Source organism: Erithacus rubecula (assembly GCF_903797595.1).
Source record: "Erithacus rubecula genome assembly, contig: scaffold_253_arrow_ctg1, whole genome shotgun sequence".
Taxonomy (NCBI): Eukaryota; Metazoa; Chordata; class Aves; order Passeriformes; family Muscicapidae; genus Erithacus; species Erithacus rubecula.
The window spans coordinates 34,719-54,211 of NW_027636071.1; the positions used below are offsets into that span (position 1 = coordinate 34,719).

The 19,493-nt window shown below is 49.7% G+C and overlaps 1 long non-coding RNA gene across 1 annotated transcript; it reads right to left on the reverse strand.

The window, feature by feature from the left end:
- Positions 1–1,454: 1,454 nt before the first annotated feature.
- LOC306815853 lies at positions 1,455–10,392 on the reverse strand. Its single transcript, XR_013777491.1, has 3 exons — positions 10,043–10,392; positions 6,379–6,524; positions 1,455–2,812 (listed from the first exon to the last, which is right to left on the reverse strand). It is a non-coding gene; the product is annotated as an uncharacterized lncRNA (long non-coding RNA).
- Between the last annotated feature and the right edge of the window lie 9,101 nt (positions 10,393–19,493).

A 19,493-nucleotide genomic window follows, 5' to 3' on the forward strand; every position in this document is an offset into this window, starting at 1 on the left:
ATTCTGAAAACTGCAGGTAATAGAACAGATAAAATGTATTTACACTATCTCACAAGGGACATGTACTTTTTATTCTGCTGAGGAATGGAATATTCTGCTCCTCATTGCAGAGCTAAAAGGGTGTCCTAAAAAAAGGAACTTAACAAAGCGTTTTTAATGGCAGCTGGGGCTGGTTCCAGAACACAGGCTCTCCTCTGCCCACAGAACCACAACCAGCACCTGCAGACACACCCAGCACACAAACATCATTAATAATCCAGCAAACAGCACCATTATCAGCCAGCAGAAGGGAGGCTGGGGTGGCAGGGGGGCCAAAGCTACACTCCCTGTGCTGATGTTTGCCAAGAGGAGGAGGAGGAGGCACATCCTTCTGCCTTCCTCCCCATGGCAGCCCGCAGAGCCAGGGCTGCCAGCAAACAGCCTGTGCCTCCAGTAGCCTCCAGCAGAAACAATTTGTCATGTGTCAGATCAAATCAACTCTTCTGAGGCCACGGTGCTCCCTGAAGCAGACAGCTGCCAAACTCTAGAGCAGGAATCCAAGGAAAGAGAGTGTCCACTGTCAGCCCCCAGTGCTGGGGGAGCCCAGCACAGTTTTTGTGGTGAGACATCAGCAACCCCAGCCAGGCAGCCACCAGCAGCTCCTGCTAGGAGCAAGGATTTGGTGTTTCAATTACCACTCCATGTAGTCCAGAACCTGCACACTCATGCTGTGGCACAGCACCTCGCTGATGCCAGGGAGGCCTGAGGAAGGCTGGTATCTGTCAAGTGTCTGGAATGGCTGCAATGGATTATCACTTGTCTGAGCAAGGGCTTCTTCCCTCCCAGACAGCACATGCTCTCCTGCTACAAGAACTCCCTCAAACTGAACTACAGATTACTATTTTTTCCTTTTAAATAGTCCTAGAGGCTTTTTCTTTTTTTTTTTTTTTTTTTTTTTTTGTTCACTCCCAAGCACCACTGCACTTTCCATGATTGGGTTTGTGCCCTTGCCTTGAGGCCCCTTGCAGATCCCGTTTGCTGCACAGTCCTGCAAGAACCACTGAAGCACAGGGCCTGGGCATGTCCCTGTCTGTGATCCTGCTGGGCACAACAAACCCCTAAAACTGCTGTGGGCTGTATATCATGCCAGCAGTACTGTGAGGATCCCAAATTGCTCACCTGCTCCTGCAAAGACCAGGCTCAAGCACTCCCTGGTCTGCACAGAGGGCACATCCCTCAGCCCAGGGCCCAGCTGCTGCTCCAGATGTTCCAGATGTGGGCTCCATCTCCACCTGAGCCCTGCCATAGCCAGGAAAGCCACTCCTTCTACAGATGAAGAATAATGGCCCCATAAAAGTGAGTCTGCAAGAGTTCCTGGCTGGACAGAGATTAGTTCATGGCAAAGAGAAAGGCAGAAGGTGCAAAGGAAGCACAGGAGAAGTTGGAGGTGTTGCTTCAAGTTACCAGAAAGCAACAGAACCTCATCACTGCCTATCAACAAAAAGAAGTGAACAAATGGGAAATGTGGCAGCCTAAACCAGGGAACAAGGGAAAAACAAGCAATCAGGCACAGGGCATTCCCCTGGCATTAGCAGGGCCAGTACAAACATCAGCTGTGTGGGGCTTTTCCAGTTCATTTAAAGAGTCAGGCACCACTCATCTGGTGCCTGATGACAAGCTATATTTAGACCCCTTTTATCTGTACCAGGACTCCTCTCCAGCCACAGGGACTGGCTCCTGGACCATCCATTGTTCCAGGAGCCTCTCACCCAGCTCAGAACACAAGACTCAGCCAGCCCAGGCACCAGGAGAGCTGTGAAGGACTCCTAGCACTGCTCCAGCAAGGAGCAAACCCAGGCTGTGCCTGGAACACGGGCAGTGTTACACAGAGATCCTGGCAAGGAGGAGGAGGGTACAGACTCCAGTCTGTCATGTACAGAGATGCTTTCCAGGCACTTACAGCTGCACAGACATCAGCAGCCAGGCTCCCACAGAATCCAGCCTTTGCATGCTCCAGTTTCCAGCCAGCACTCTCTGCACTGTGATCCAGCCCAGCTCAGTGGTGGCAAGCAGAGCCAGCTCCAGGCACAGCCCTTGCCCTCAGCCTTTGAAGGCAGGTTAAGCAGAGAAGGCTTTAGGTATCAACCCAGGACATGGCTTGAACTCACATCTCTGAATGGAGACTCTTCCTCTGAAAAATTAATGCTTTTTTTCAGCTCTCTGCCTTTGAGAGAATCAAAGTGCAGTGGGAGTCACACTCACATCAGGTTCCTCAGCAAACTCTGGTTCTGTTCCTGAACAGTGGTCAATTCTCCAGACACCTGCAGGAAACCAAACCTGCCTCAGCCACCCCATCTCAGCCTGCTCCTCAAATCTGAACAAAGGAGCCCATTCACAGCAGCACTGACAAATTTCTTTACCCAGGAACAGGTGTCCAAGTGCCATGCTGTGAGTAAGAGGATGGTTCCCAGAAGCCTCCTATTGACATGGAACACTTCCCCACACACTCTGTACTTGATTACCCCACGCTTGCTGGGAGAAAAGGAACAAAATGCACTGCAGAGCCACTTGCTAATTCCTGATTGGAGTACAAGCATGGCAGAAACACCATTTTCCCCTCCCTTTCCAAGGCTGACATGTGCCATGTCCAGTTGCCAGAGACAGACACCTCACACCCAGCCCTTCTGTTCTGCCACCCTGAGGAGGGCCCATGTGGAGGAGCCATCACACACTGGGTACCAACACAGCATTCAAAACTATGTCCAGAACTTGCTGAAGCACTTGGATCACCCACGGCTCCTGCTGGAAGTTTTCCACAGTGTAACAGTTTATTCTGTGGGCAGGAAGAGAGCAAGAAAATTAATTAAGGCAAAGTCAGAAGCAAATACTCCTCCTGAAGTGAGTTAACTACACTAAAGCAGAGTTGTGAGCAGGCCAAGTCCATTTTAAGGGCTATACATTTTCTCTTCCACAGTCTTGAAAAGGAAAATGAAGAGACTTTGTTCTGTATGCATATTGTCCACCATTTGTTATTGTCTGTCTATTGATGCTTACTTGAAAAACAAAATTTAATTAAACCCCACAGTACTGCATAGCCTGCCTTTGAAATATGCCTGCATTAGTGGATCATTACAGTAAATGAAATACAGCTTCATATTGGATTTTTCAAATAATGGCCTAAAACTGTTACAAATTAAATAATACTCCTGCAGAGGGAAATTAAGAGACAGCGTTTTTAGCAAGGGCAAAGAGATGTTTACAGATGAAGTCTGAAATGAGACATGGAGGCAATGAGGCAGAGAGGTGCCACAGGGCTCCTCCAGACCTGGTTGGGAGGGTTCTGTGTAGAAATTAGACAAGGAAAGAGTGTGCCATGGCCAGGCACATGGAAAGGGCAGTGTCCCCAATGTCCCAAGAATGCCAGCATGACCAGAGTTTTGGGGTGTGCTGGCACAACCTAGAGACAGGTGTTTGTGCATGGGGGAGAGCTCACTGCAGCCTTTGCATGTCCTTTGCAAACCTGGCCAAAGCAGCAGCAGCCATGGAAGTGAAGCCTCGTAACCACTGGAAGCACTGAAAGCCTGGACACCCAGTGGCCAAGGAAAGGGATGCAGGAAGGTGCTGTTATGACAGGATGAGAAACAGGAAAAAGGAGAAAAGCAACAGGAGCTTTGTTATCTCGGGGTAAGTAAAAGCACAAGTGGGTCAGTGAGTCAGAGTTGGGCACAACAGCAATGCCTGATGTGGAGCACAGCAAAGTAAGTGAATATTGCATGAGCCTCACAGCTCTGGCTCCAAGAGATCTTCTCCTTAATAGCACCTGGGCTGATGCCAAGTGCTCTTTGACGATTTATTTACTCCAAGAAATCATTTTCCCTAAATAGGAGGAGCCCGTTAGTGCATCCTCCTTCACGTGAGCCTGGAGAAGGCTGAACCTGCAGCTCCTGGGGCCTCATCTCCATGGTGATGCACCAACACACACACACACTACTCCTGCAAGAAGGCAAACTTCCCCAAAGGAGAGGCTGAACATCCCCAAGGGAAAGGCAGAACCTCCCCAAAGCAGAGGCTGAACATCCCCAAGGGAGAGGCTGAACATCCCCAAGGGAGAGGCAGAGCTGTCTCCTGACAGCCCTGGCACAAAGTCTGCTGCAGGTGTTGGCAGGCAGGGCTTTCCTGAGCAGCAGAGCACATCAGCCTAGGAGCAGCTGGAAACAAAGAAAACCTTGCAAGGGCACCTCTGGATCCATTTTATAGGAAAACAGCAGATTTCCAGCTGCTTCCCATGCCAGGAAGCAGCGACTGAGAGACAAGTTCCTGTAGTTCTCATCAGCTTGTGAATCAATTATTTATAGGAAGAAGGTTCAGCATAGAATCATGGAAAGCTGTCAACTTGCAGCCCACGCAGAGCTTGCTGCTCTGTGAACCAGGGACTCCTCACCCCTGCATGGCACAGGACTAAAATCAGCAGCTGTGGCACGAGGGGATCCATCACACCACAGCAACACGAGCACTGGGACCCCAAGGCACTAACAGCACACAGCAACAACCACAGGGATCCAGGCAATGCAGCCCAGGATGCTTCCTAAAGGAAAAATCTGGTGGTAAAAGGGCACTGGGAGTCATGTGAAAGAGCACTGGGAGTGATGTAACAGAGCTGGCACGTGGAGCAGTTGGGGAAGGAGACTCTGACAAGGCTCTGTGGGGCCAGACTATCGAAGGCAAAACAAGCACAGCACTCAGGCACCAGCCCATTGCTCTCCTACCCCCACACCAAAGCCTCTGTAGGGATCCACAACACCTAGCCCCTCATCTGCACACCCCCAAATCTCTCCCATCAGGAGATTCTGGCTCTGTGCTTCTCAGGCTGGGGCAAAGCCTCCCCTGACACTTAAGAGCAGCACAAGCATCTTGCACAGAGATTGCTGAGAGGGGGGAGCAATCTGTGCCACAAGCTCCAGGCAGTGGGAGCATGCCAAGAGCAGGGCAGGCAGAGGTTAAAAACGAGCAGGCTTCACACTCCCAGGCATTGCAGGAAAGGTGCTCATCCCCAGCTCTCCAGCACTCCTGAGAACACAGCCAGGATGAGCTCTGAGCATTTCAAACACACCAGAGTGCTACTCCTCGTTTGCTGGAGCAAATAAAGGGACTGGGATGTCCCAAAGGGAGGAGGGGGAGCAGCACAGGCACCCCTGGAAGTGCCCTGCTTCTGCAGTTCAAGGTTAAACACTTGCACTCATTCCTGAATCTGCCTCTCTCTAAAGCTGCACCAGGTAATTAGAATCATTATAACTATTATTAGACCATTATATTATTATAGCATTTTTGCTACACTTGACATCTGTTGGCTGATAGATTTAACTGGTACATAAGAAATAACTGTGCAGAGATTTCTTGCAAATGAGCAGCAACAGGGAAGACATTAAAGCATTCTGCATTCAAAAAGTTAATTTTATGGAAGTACGCTCAAAATAAAAATTCCAAAATTAAGTTAAACCTTTAAAACCTCTCATTCAAGGAATTATTTAGGCTTAAAGTAGGCAACCATTACAAGATCCTGACTTTATTTAGATCTCTAAAGGCATATATGTAGCTTGGTATCTCCTTCAGATGAACATATACATCTTCTTCCCATCTGCTCCAGAGATTTCTAAATCATCCTTCCATCTTCCTTTCCCTCTCTCTGCAGCAGGCACTTGAATTATTTGGGCAGAGTCTGACTGCACAGGGAACCAGTATAATCAGGGCTCTTACAACCTGCTGTCTGCAAATCCTATAGAATTATCAGCAAACACACATCTAGAATAAAATACAGCTTCCTGCAGCCCATGAAGCCCAAAGGGCTTTGCAAACTAGACTTGGGATGCAATTTATCCACCAGTGAGATTCAGCTGTAATCCAGAGTGGAACACAACCTTTCCATCCATATTTAACTACAGCACACAGGGCCCTGGACAGCAGCAAGGAAGAATCCAACAGAAGCCATAGGAATGTTTTAGGGAGACTGAGTTTTTCCCCTGGAACTGAAATTAGGTCAGGGCACCTGCAGAGTTGGACTCAGTGATGCTTGTGGGTTCCTTCCAACTCGGAATATTCCATGATTCTGTGACTCTACCATCAGCCATGGACCAGTACAGGAGAACAAGGAGGGCCCAGAGTCTCCATGCTGTTGATGGTGCCCCTGAAGCACAGCTGGAGTGAACAGCTGGGTACCACAAGTTACCAGCCTGGGGAAGAGCAAGACATGAACACCACAGGGGAATCCTGTGTTGCCCTTAAATTTGGTTGGGCTCAAATTTCACCCCACAGTTACACCCATGTGCAAACACAAATGGAAAGCAGGTGGAGGACTTCCATTCTTAAACTTCAGGCAGCTGAGCCCAGCAGCTCAGTACTCACAGAACTCAGGGAAGGCAGAGCTGGTCCTGCTTGGGCAGTGAAATCTGTTTCAGCTCAAATAATTCCTCTTCCTGAAGCATCACTGAGGTGACAGCAGAGCCCTGGTGCAGTGAGGCATCCTGCAACCACTCCCACTGTGACACACACTAGTTAGGAATAAAAATGAGTGTCATTAATTTCTCCAGAGCAAGTAGTTTTATCTTGTCCAGAGGAGCAACCACACAAGGAACTTGGAATTGCTTGAGGAGAAAAATGTGTTTTTGCTACCTTTGTCACATGCAGACATGCTCAGCTCTCACTGAGGAGAGACTTATGGAGAAACAAAGGGGAGCAGGAGGTGCAGGACACAACTTCCCCCATGCACAGCCCACTGCTGTGGCAGCTCTGAGTGGGAAGCAGGCTGAGGATTGCCAGAGCTGTTTCAGTGCCAGCCCCAGCAAGAAGCCTCAGGTAAATGAAGTTCATGAAAGCTCTTAAATGACCTAAGTCTTCAGAAGGAGAGCACAATCCCCCACTACAGAGACCTGCCCATCACACCTCTGACCAGCACAGAGCAGCTTTTCTCTCTATCCATCTGATGCTTTCAAAAGCCAGAGGAGCTGGGGCTGGGTAAGCTCACCTTAATGAGGCCCAGTGCTCATTATTAACTAAGAAAAAAAAGACCAACCAAAGCAACTCCACCCCAAGCACCTGAGGGGTGGCATCAGCAATTCCCTGTCACCACAGGAGCAATCCCTGTGTATGGGCCCTGGGAGCTCAGCCCAAGTCTGCTTCTGTTCATCCTTTCCATTAATGGTTTGAACAACCAAAGAGAAGGCACTTTTATAAAACCTGAAAGGATGTCCAGGAGTTAAGAGCTGGAAGCACTCTGGAGGTCATGATCAGAATTGATAAACAGAAGAAAAGTTCCCAAAACACCCACAAATCAATAGAAAGAAAATCAAGGAAAACAATGCAAAGAAATGCACTTGGAAACAGCACAAACAGAGATCAAGCACACAAACAGTCCAGGGGAAAACTCTCCAGACAGAGGGAACCTGGGGAAAACTGGGGACCAAACTAAATGTGCCAGCACTGTGTAAGATCCAGAACATAAAATACCCAGTTCTGGGCTCTGTGCTGGGTGTCACCTCTGAGTCCCAGACTAACCAGAGGGTTTGGGCAGCCAGCAGAGCAGTCAGCAGTACAGAACATGCTGCCCCACAGCAGCTGGGGAGGGGTTTCTCCATCCCTGCTGCCTCCAGGGCTGGAACCAGCTCCCAGGTTTTAACAACCTGCCATGGGGCTCCCTGTTCTATGAAGGCAAGAGACAAACTGGCTGCTCAGTTTGCTGCACGGGCAAGTTAGATGAGCTCAGGCTCTCTGAGGACATTTCATCATCTTGGGATTCCATCAAGGCCCAGAGGGAGCTGGGTCCTGTCCAGATGTGCACCACCATCCACCACTGCCCAGCCTGGAGCTGAGGATCTCTCACCTGGCTCAGAACAGGGCTATAGACAAGGAGGCTGTTCCAGCCCTGAATTTCATTTTGGCATCCTCCATCTGGCTATTCCTACAGCAGTGACAAAGGCAAATGAACTAATTCCCCTCCCCAAAATACAAGAGAGCTTCTCATCCTGCTGAGGGGCACCCACACAACCACAGACCCAGCACCACTGTGACCATTTCCATTATCCCTCACTAAGGAAGTCATCAGGCTCCATTTGCAGCTCAGAAGCCAGCAGGGAATAGGATGCTGCCCTGTGGAAAGCCATGGCTGCCCAGTTTTCCTCCTCTCCACCTATCCCACAGGGTTCCACCGACCTCTGCAACTCTCTGAAGCCCACAAGGGCCATCACCCAGCCCTGCCTACCCCAGACACCTCAATTTGAGTTGTTGAAAGCCACTGAAGCCATTGCCACAAGGTGTTACAAAGCAGGTGACACCAGAGCACAGCTGCACCAAGCCCAACCAGCAGCTTGGCAGAAATCCAGCAAGGGGGCCAAAGCTACAAATCTCATGCAAAAGCAGGGCCTAGCTCTCAGGAGCATTTGAGATTTCCCACAGACTAGGAGGGATTTGGGGTTTTGCTGAGCTGCCTCATGAACCGCAGCCAGAATGGATTTGACAAAGCCTCGGTGAGCAGGAGCCTTTTCCCTTGGCAGGGCTGCTTCCCAGAGATCCCCAGCCTTGTGTCACTTCCCACTGCAGGTGCTAAGAATATCTGCCTGTTCATAAAAAAAGTAGCAACCAGCTATTGAGAACGTATCAACAAAGCTCTCAACAAATCTTAATTAAAGCTGATTCACCTCCCTCACGAGCAGAGCGTGGTTTCTCAGAACGCTGACTGGAAGAGCTGAGGTGGGTTAGAAAAGCCATGGAGGGAGTCAGTAGCACAGAGGATTAGCACACAGAGAGGATGACTATTATCCCTAAATTTATCCCAATAATCCAACACCTCACAAATTCTCAAGGTATGGATGCTGCTTTCAACCCCACCTGTCAAGCAGAAGCAGACAGGTTTGGGGATGCTGGAGTTTACCATGTGTTTTATTGCTCAGGCTAAAGGAATTCTGATGTAAAAATGAAGGAGGTGGTGACAGTAGCACCAGTCCTGCTCTTGTGCTGCTTCAGGACACTGAAAGGACAAGACTGGTTTCAAAGGCTGTTCTGACAGTTCACCAGGAATTGTTTCCAGCTGATTTCTTCCAAAGAATTGTATTTGTATCCCTTCAATATACTAAGTACACGGTCACACAGACAGCAGCCTCCAGGAACTCACAACACTGCTCTCTCACCTCTGGTAGCTGGACTCCTACACTGTAGTTTCTGGGACAATATTTTGGATACTTCCACCATAGAAATGCCCTAGAGGCTGCTGGAAAACAAAGTGGACCAGACTGGATCATTTTAAGGCAGAAAAGAGAGAAAAAGAGACGTCCATCCCTTAACAATGCTACTCCCAGAGAACAAATGAATTCGAACAATCACAGAACACTGCGGCAGCACGCTCGGTAAATGACAGGGTGTGTCATCGTCTTGGAACATCCTCTGGAGACTTATCTGCACTTAAAAGGTTCCTGCTGGGCTGTGCACGGAGCAGCCTCTTGCACAGACAGCTCCACCACAGAAATGCCCCTGCAGATTATCCTCCTTTGGCAGGCAAACTGAGCAGCACCGGTGCAGGCAGCTCTGCCTCTGCACCGCACTAGGACTGGGTTAGTTCCAGCAGAAAAACACTGCAGAATAAGTAACTTGGCCCTAAGAAATTGTGTCTGCACAACTTGGTGTCGACTCTGACCCTGCTGAAGGTGGGCGGCATCAGAGCTCTGCCAAAGATCTCTCCTAATGCGAGCGTTAGCCAACCACTGCGCTTAAGCATTTTAAGGCAACATTCCAAAGTGTTTATATACAAAAGCCCCTTTGCTCAGCGTTCCCTTCCTAGCCTTGTGCAACGCATCGTTTTACCAGTTCTCCAGTCAGAGCACCATATGCAGCCTTGTACCGAAACAATTAAACCAGCTTTAAAATTCAGACCTCGTGTTACAGAGCACACTCATTTTAATATCCCAGAGTTACTCCAGCATGTTTTTATTCCACAGCAGCCTGGGCACACATCAGCCCAGAGGTCGCCCAGCCTCGTGCTGCAGGCAGGACCAAACTGCGCCCTTTGGAGGAAACTTACATGTAAATATTTATGTTTAAAACGCGTCGGTGTAAGGGATCCCTGTCCTATGCGAAGCACCCGTCACAGGCCCGCGTTTGCGGTCCCTGCTGCAACACTCCGGCAGGGACCGGTCCTGCCAGCCCTGTCCTAACGGCCCGGCCGCTCTGAGGGGAACCGGGCCTGCGGGCCGCCCCAGCCCGGCCAGGCCTCACCGCCGGCTCCGCTGGCACAGGGCAGCGCAGGGAAGACAGCGGCCGGTGCCCACAGGGCCGGGAGCAGCACTGCGTCCCGGACCGCGGGTGCCTGGCCCGGAGCTCCGGTCCGGCCCTCACGGGGCGCCAGCACCGCCCCCCCTGCGACCCCCCCACCCCGACTCACCGCTCCGCACTGCGCACGCTCTGCCCGGCCCCGCCCCCGGGCCCGCCCCGGCCAATCAGCGCCCTCCTTGGCCCTGCTCCTGCCCTTGGCCCCGCCCCGCTCAGCAGCACAGCCCCTTGGCCACACCCCCGGCCCGGCCGTTCGGTCACACCGCCCTTGGCTCCGCCCCCTGGCCCTGGCCCCTCCCGTGCCCTATGAGGCGGCGGCACTGGCCCGGCTCGGCCGTGAGCTGGCTGGGTTTGCCTTTGTTCCTTTGACCCGGCCTGATATGAGCCGTGTCTCTTGTCCCGGGTCGGGCCCCGGCCTCGCTGGGCGGACAGGAGCCTCCCTGGCTGTAGGAACGGGCTGTCCCGGGCAGCAGCCCCAGCCTGGAGCATCGCTCCCTCAGGAAAGCACTGACGGGACTGCCCGGCTGAGGGCACCTCTCTGCATCGTGTTAGGACAAATTCTGGAGAATTTTCTCCATGGAAAGGGTGGTCAGGCACTGGAACTGCCCAGGGAGGTTTGGGTCCCCATCCCTGAATGTGTCCAAGGAATTCCTGGATGTGGCACTCAGTGCTCTGGGCGACAAGGTGGGGATATCTGGGATGGGTCCCGGGGATCAGGAGGGAATATTCACAATGATATGGAGATGTGGCTTTACACATCATATCATCCCTGCCACAGGCTACTTCACCACCTCGTTTATTTTTCACAGGTTTTGAGGAAAGTAGTGAGGTTTCAGGTAGGTACAAGGATGTAAATTCTCAGCCTTGGCACCCCTGGCTGATGCTGAAATGAGGTGAGAAAGTCAGAGAAGGCACAGGGAGCTCACTGTTCCCCTCACCTCATTCACTCAAAGCCCTCTGCTGATTAAAATCATACCAAAGCATTTCCCACCCCTCTCCGACTGTGATTGTGTGATGGCATTGCAGAAACGATGGAAAATCGACAGCCACGAGCTGAGCAAGGGCTGGGCTGTGGCTGAGGAACAGGCCATGGGATCCACTGCACAGCAGCCAAAACCAACCTGCCAGCCCCAAAATTAAACCTGCAATGCTTAATTATCCAGTGAAAGATGCTCAGCGACATCAGGGGACCTGTCCCTGGGCCACTGTCCCCACGGCTCTGCTCACCCATGCTGTGTTTCACTGCTGGCACCCACAGAGATCCTGGAGGCAGGAGATTGACTGTAAGCAAATCTCAGCTCCCCTTGCCAGTAATTGAATATTTTCAGTCTTTCCAGGTTGGTTGTAAACATCTCAAAAACATAATCTGGAATCAAATCCCTCAAAGCCTGTCAGGAGTGCACCAGAGCTTTATTGATGCTTATGATTTTTGTTGGGGTTTATGGTTTCTCAGGCAGCTACATGATTGCTGCCTGGGTTTAATGCTGGCTGTTAGATAGGTGAAAGCACTGCTGTACTCCAGCCTCCTCCTTCTCCTTTTGGGCTCCACACACCAGGCAGGACTGGCTACTTGCAGCCCAGGAGCCAAGTGTCAGCTGGGGGCACTAAGAAGAGGATTTTCTCCCTGCTTGTCTCAGGGCACAGCAGCCACCAGGCAGTTTGGGAAGCTTCACTGAGATGCTCAGTCCATCCAGAGAGGAGCATTGCTGCATCCCTAGACAATCCCAACCAAATCCCACATCTGAAACCATATCAAAGAGATAAGAAAATAAACTCTGCATGTATTACCTTCTGCATCTCAAGTTCCTCTGGTCTGATGGGGTGGAGGTTTTTTCCAAAGGTATTAGAGAAGATGGGTGTGAGAGAGTAATTTGGGACTGGGAGTAATTTTTCATCAGTATACTTAAAGACAATCACAGCACTAGGAGGGAGGCCTAATTGTGGAGTTGTGTAATTAGTTTTTATGTCACTGCAATTATTCTGTTGGCTACATATAAAGAACATGGGAAAATGCAGCACTTAATTTTAAATCAAGACTTGATTCTCTTTCAGTAGGTAATTGATGTTGATCACATCACTTAGCAGCAACTATAAAATGTGCTATTTAGATTGTAAAAGGATGGAGAAAAGGACTAAGCAGATAGGTAATTGATGAATTGGTGGGAGGCAGCAGGAATCCTTCAGCTGGCTCTGTTTGCAGCTGCTCCTGGGCTTCCTTAGTGCCCAGGGTGTTAATGAGCACAGAGACCCTGTCCTGGTCCCACAGCTGTCCTGCACTCCTGGTTAAAACGCTTCCTTTAAGGAATTCAGATTTTCCTCATGGAATTGATCCCTCCTGGTTAAACCCCCTCTTTTAAGGAATTCAGATTTTCCTCATGGAATTAATCCCTCCTGGTTAAACCCCTTCCTTTAAGGAATTCAGATTTTCCTCATGGAATTGATCCCTCCTGGTTAAACCCCTTCCTTTGAGGAATTCAGATTTTCTTCAGGAAAAGGTGTGTGGGTTTGTGCCCAGGACTTCTACATGTTCATCTGGAAGCCACCAGGCTCCTCTCCTCAAGGCTGTTTGGCTTCTCCAGCAGCTCAGCCTTGGCAACATGTCACATGTCACAAATGAAATTACTTGACTGGTGCTAAACACCCCCAGAGGCATAATTGGACATAAAAGTTCAAAAGCAAAATTAAGTCACAAGATGTCATTGCTGTGAAGCCTTGCAGTGGTGCCCCTTGACAGTTAACTCTGAGTTTTTAGTGATTTTTTCATACTAAAAGTACCTGCAAGTAGTTTTAGTTGGGGGAATACCAGAGAAAAGCCATGGATGCTGTTTAACACAGCAAGGCAGAGCCATCCAGAGGGTTCAGTTGCCCTTTTCCCTCTGAGGGATGCCACCACCAGAGAGGTGTCTCTCCTGCATACAAGGCAAACTCCACAGGCTGCAGGAGAGTCATGAGGTCACATTTCCAGGTGGCAAGCCCAGGCTTTGCAGTCCACACTTGCAACAAAATAGATGGATTTGTGGCCAGACAAGCCACTGGATAAAGTCCTACCAGGATTTTTAAGTGAAACACTTTTCCTCTCCAGCCTTTCCTTCCCCCCAACCTCTTTTGTGTGCTGTAGCAAAATATGAGATGGAATTTGGGCTCCAGTGGGTGTTGTTGAACAGCCTGCCCTGGCCAGCCTCACTGGTGCCAGAGAGCTGCCCATGGCCACTCTCAGTGCTGACACAATGAAATGTATTTTTACAGCCCAAGATGTGAGTCATGACCCAGCCTGGGTTCAGAGCAGAGGGATTTCACAGTACATGTGACTCCAGAGAGGCCAGAGGCTTGAGGTGGGATGGCATCACAGCTGCAGAGTTTCCCCAGTCACTTTAAAATTGCTTTTTCTCACCCATTTTGTGTGCTGGGACACGAAGGCTATTGCAGGACCTGTTCTGCCATGTCAGCCTCTCGGAATTGTGAGGATCAGATGGGTCCAGCTTGCAGCCTCTTATCACCACCAGCACAATCCTGTTTCATTCACTGCCAGAAAAAGACTCATCCAAGGGCTTTTGCCATCAGTCCCTCGGGCACTGGAGCCATGAGTGGGATGTGATGAGCCAGGGGCCATCCCTACTCTGGGAAGGGCTGTGACAAGGGAGGATGCAGCAGGAGGCTCAGGGCTGAGCTGCTGCCCATGTGGCACAGCTGGGGGTCAGCATCCCGCTGGGTGACAGCCCCTGATGGCTCCTCTCCTCTGGGCCACTTCCCCGGGCCAGCTCTGTCCTGGTGGGAGTTCCAGCTGCGGGCAGGAGGGCGGGCAGAGCCTGGGGTGAGCCTGGCCATGCCGGGTGGCTGCAGAGTTCCTCTCGCAGGGTCCCTGGGCTGCCCCCGCTCGCTCCCGCCCCATACTCAGGATTCAATCAGTGATCAATTCCCAGCTCTCCTCCGGAGCCAGGCACAAACGAGGGGAAAGCAGGGAGGAGAATAAAGCCCAAAGGGAGATCACAGAGAAGAGGGGTGTGAAGGGAAACTCAAGTTTTCAGCTGTGACCAGGCAGGGACAGTGACCCCAGGATGCTTTCTGGAAGCTGTCATGCCAAATGACCTGGGCAGGGCCTTTATGGGTGCCCAAGCAGGGATTTGGGTGAACAATAAAGTCACCAGCACAGAGGGCCATGCAGACAGCAAGGGGACAGTTCAATCCCCTGCCTCCTCCCCATGGAACAGACCCTGGTCACAGACACACAGTCCTGCTTATCCCTCAGCAGAGTCAGACTCCCTTGGTCTGGGGCAGTCAGTCCTTCCCAAGGCTCAAGGTTTCAGATCACTGAAAATCCCATGGGCAGAACCCACCTCTGTATCTCTGGCTGCCTCCCCAGGAGCCACATCCTGGCTGCTACCTCCTCTTATCTGTGTTTGGAGCATCTCCACATCACAGCACACATGGGCTCAGGAGCAAGGATAGGGACAATTAATGAAACACCTCTCTAAGGTGGAAACACAGGACCACCCATCTCAGCAGAGTCACACCACTGAAGGACAGGGGATGATTATGAGCCATTATTCCCTGCACAAACAGGCTTTAAATCATCATCCATCACCAAGACCTAGCTCTGGATGTTCCAAAGGTGTCCAGCAAAGGCTTTGTGGCTCCTTTCTATCATGTGTGACCACAATGCCCATAACCTGGAGATCCTTAGGGAGCCTCCACGCCCACACTCTGCTGCTGCTCTGGGAAGAAATAAGAAATCAGCCCTGTAAAACATAAACATGACCAAAGGTGCTGCTTTAGGGTCTCAGTTCCATCTCTCTGGGGTGTGATCATGAGGGCAGGGCTCCCCAGCTGCTCCACCCTCCTGGCATGGCACAGGAATTGGGATGTTATGGAGCAGCAGTGCAGTAATTGAAAGCCTTTTTCCTTCTGGAAGCCCTTCAGGCTGCCAGTCTCAGCTGAGCTTCCACTTGCCAACACTTTTTCATTTTTTCTGTTTCATCTCAACTTTCCATTGGGTTCCTCATCCATCTGAGCTGCAATGATAAATATGGAAATAAAGAGGCATTTACACCCTCTCTCCTGGGTTGGTTTTGTGTACAAACAAGCTGTGCTCACAGCATCCTCCTCTCCACAGTGCTGGTTGAGGAGCAGCAGGGTGTGCCCAGCACTCAGCGGGGAGAAGGCTTTGGGGAAAATGAGTGCCAGCCACATCCCTGGGTCACTGTGGGGAGAAAACTGCAGCAAAAAGGATGGGGCAAGCAAGGCCCACAGGTGTTGCCCGATGCCCCAAACAGAACACAAACTAACAGAGTTAGTTTATGCGGTGCTTTATTCAGGGCCCGGGGAACCTGCGGACTAGCGTCCAAAGTCAGGATCCCACAGCTCCCTTTTTCCATCAGGTTTTTATACCTTTTTACAAAGTGGTCTACGTGCAGAAATACACATTCTTCAAAACAATACAGATACATAAATCTTGCAGGTATCATTCCTAAAAGTTATAAATTCTGCATGCTTGTCTACTTAGAACTATAGGCTACCCCCCTTAATCCCCCTTGTATGTTTGCCCATCACCAGAACCCTTTATTTATTATTATTATACTTTAGCCTTATCTTGAAAGTTTCTAGATGTCCTATATGCTCTACTAAATCCTTTGATTATTGTTTTCACAGTTCTAAATGTTCTATATGCTCTACTAATTCTTTTCACTATTGTTTCACAAGGTAGGTTCTCAGGGCCTGTCCGAAAACTGCAGTTTTCTAAGCCTTAGCATGACTACTACTATATTTACATTAGTCCTTTTTCTCATTATTTCGGTATCACAGGGACTTGTGTAAAGGACTAGAAGGGAAAGAGCAACAGCTGAAGAGATGGATGTGTGAAGTATGAAGAAAGGTTCTAATTTGCACAGAATCTCTTAATCCATTAATCACAGGGACATTTGTGTATGAAAACCTCCCTCTTGTTTAATACTATCTCAGGTTTGTCCAAGAAGGTAATGGCTGTTTGGCAGGGGAGTGGGAGGGGTGAGGTGGGACAGGCTGAAGCCATGGGCTTGTTTCCAGGGAGAGAAGATCAGCCCTTAGTGTGGAGCCAGCACAGGAATGAGCAGTGATGGAAAGCACTGGACATGGCAGCCCAGGAGTCACAGTGGCACTGGGGACACTGGTTTCATGAAGGAGAATGCCCCAGTGCCTCTTGGCTCTCTGGAGGTTGCCTTCAAAGGCTGGACAAACCTGCCTGGGTGCCTGGAACAGAGAGTTTGGGGGTTTAAGAGCAGATTAACATCTTCCCCTCCACCACAGTCCCCTCCTCTCCATTCACACTGCTGCAGTGTTCCTGCCCTTGCCCTGAAGAGCTGAGGGAGTGTGAGGATCACCCTGGAGGCAGAGGGAAGCTCTGGCAGCATAACATGGACTGATCCATCCCCTGATCCTCACCTGATGTTTCTCTCAGGCTTAACCTGTTCTGCTTTAATCCCATGAGCTTTCCTGGCATTGCACCAGACCAGCCAAAGTCTCCTCGTGTCCCATGATGGTCCCACAGACCTCAGACTTCCCTGTCAGTCAGCAGGTGAACATAATATCTACAAACCCTTCCTGAGCTGCTCACTGCTTTCCTCAAGGGAGAAAAATAGGAAAAAAATTAGTATGCAGCTTCTTCCTTGAGAAATCAATGCGATCTCAACACACTGTGAAGTTCCCTGACTGTTAGAGATGCTGCACTGGTAAAAAACTAACCCTCAGAAGAGAAGGGCTAGGGAAAAAAGAAAGAAAAATAAATTCCAGTGACTAGACAAGGCTAAAATGTTGCAGAAAGCTAAACTGTGAGGGCTGGGGCTTGTTTGGAAGTCCCAGAGTGGAGAGGGCTGCACAGGCCAGCTGTTTATCACCCCACCAAGAATCAGCTGTAATTGTTAATTCTAATTACAGCTGTTGGGTAAAAATGTAATCAAGAGTTTCCATTAGAGAAAAAATACATTTAATCTAAATCAAAAATTTTGGTTTTTAAGAAAGGGGCTAAATGTTGAAAATTTTGTAACAACTCATTTCAGCATTTTCAAGATAATATGGGATGCATTTTTGCTGTGAAACACATCATCAATTCAAATGTGTTTTATCTTACAGTCTGAAGAGTAAAAAATAGTTTTCAAATCAAAGCAAAAATTGTAGTTTTAGGCATTTTCTTTAAAAAAGCCTATCTGGGGGTTTCTGTCCTAATTAAGAATGATATTTTTTTTCCTTTTTTCTTAATGGAATAAGCTGTTCCTAGTTAGCTCTGCTTTAAAACACTGGGTTGTTGTGTCCACTCATCTGTCCCCAGCACCTGATCCCAGGGGTCTGGGTGTGAGCACTGCCTGAAATCCCTGGGGTTTGGGTCAGCCTTTTTAAAGCTCTCAGAATTAAAGCAAGATACCTGCTGGAGCACTGGAAGCACACAGAGTGTTTGGTGGCTTTGTGCAGGTCTGATTCCTAAGGGGAGCTGATTGTGATGCCCACACTTGGGGCAAGGCAGAGTTTGACCCTGTGGTTGATGCCATGGGATTGCCACAGATCCCAGCAGGGTTTGCATCCTAGGGGATCCTCTCCACAGGATTAGCACATTTATCACTCTGAGAAAGTGGTTTAGGAACTGTTAGGTGAATAGCAGAGCTTGTGGTTTGTGATCTGTCTTCTGGGTAGGAGCACTGAAGGAGAGAGAGAGGACAGAAAAAATGGGGTTAAATAGGAGCTGGGAGCAGAAGGGGACACCAGGGAAGGAGACTGGGCCAGGGAGAAGCTCAGCAGGAGGAGAGGAGGGTGGAAGAGGAAGGGAGCAAAGCTGAAGGGCTCTGCCAGAGATGAAATAGAAAAAGAAATTGCTGTGCAGCAGTTTCAGCCCAGAGCAGAGGGAGCTGCACGGGCTCCACGAGTGCATTTTGAACCACAAAAACACCAGGCTCTGACAGGGCCAGGACAGCCAGGCAGGTGTGGAGGGGGAGAAAAGGAGAGAGGGGTGCAGGATCCCACAGCAGGGATGTGCTGTCCTGCCACATGCAGAGTGGCACTGCCCTTCCTGGATTGAGAGGAATGAGGGATTTGTCTTTACAAACAAGCTGTGGTTCTGCTGGTAGGTAAGACTAGCACTGAGAAATAAAAGAAACGATGGGATGGATTCCACTAATTGATGAATGGAAAAAGATATTTGCCTTTACAAATTGTAGGCTTGCTGGTAAATGAAATTGGATATTGAAAGATGAAAGAAGCAATGGGGAAACTCATGAATTCTCTAAGAATTAAAAATTAAAAGGAAGGGTTATACCTTAGAGGGGAATCTTAGGTATCTGTGAAGTCTGTAACTCCCAAGTACCTCAGCCAATAGGGAAAGAGAGAGGGAAATTAGGATAAAAAGGAGGCTGTGTCCTCCAAACATTTGAGAGATCCCACGGGAATGCCCCATGGCCTCTCCCTTTATTCAAATAAAGTAAAAGGACTCCTCTGTCTCCTTTTTGGACATAAAACTCTGATGTTCGTGGATTAATTTTCTTGACAAGACCAAGCAAGGCTGCTCCCCAACTCCACAGTAAGGGAACAGCCTGAGCAGCTGTTCCCTGAGATCCCCAGAGGGACTCAGCCAGCCTCAGCCTCCAGGACAGCTGAGCAGCACATCCTGCCCCTCTGCCACCCCTGGGAGCTGTGCTGGCCGAGCTGGCACCCAGCACATGGCACCAAGCCCTGGTGGGAGGCTGCAGGCCCTTGGCCAGCCAGGGAAGGAGGTGGTTGGAACATGGAGGGAGCAACTGGTGGATGAAGCCTGGAGCGCCCACTCACATGTGGGAGCAGACACAGGGGATAATACACTGCACCAGGGCTTTATGCACCTAACTCAAAATAAGCTTTCTTTTTACAAAACATATGGAAGATGAATAATTTTTCTCTCTTTTTTTTTTAAATTTTTATTATTTTTTTGAAGTTATAAATTATTGAACGGCTTCTCACTACTCTCCCAAATCATTCTCAGGCAACGAAAAGGAAGAAAAGGCAGTGTACCTTCAACAGTGCTTTGTAACAAAATGAGTCATATTCATTTCTCATTATTTGCCCTTGGTCCCCTTTGTCTGTGTCTTAAAAAAACATCCTGGCTTGGTCTGATTAGCAGTGTCTCCTGGGGGCAGAGGAGGCCCTGCAAGAGCTGGAGGTGTTGCAGGTCAAGATGAAAGTGCTCTGCATGCCATTCACTGTCAAAAGTG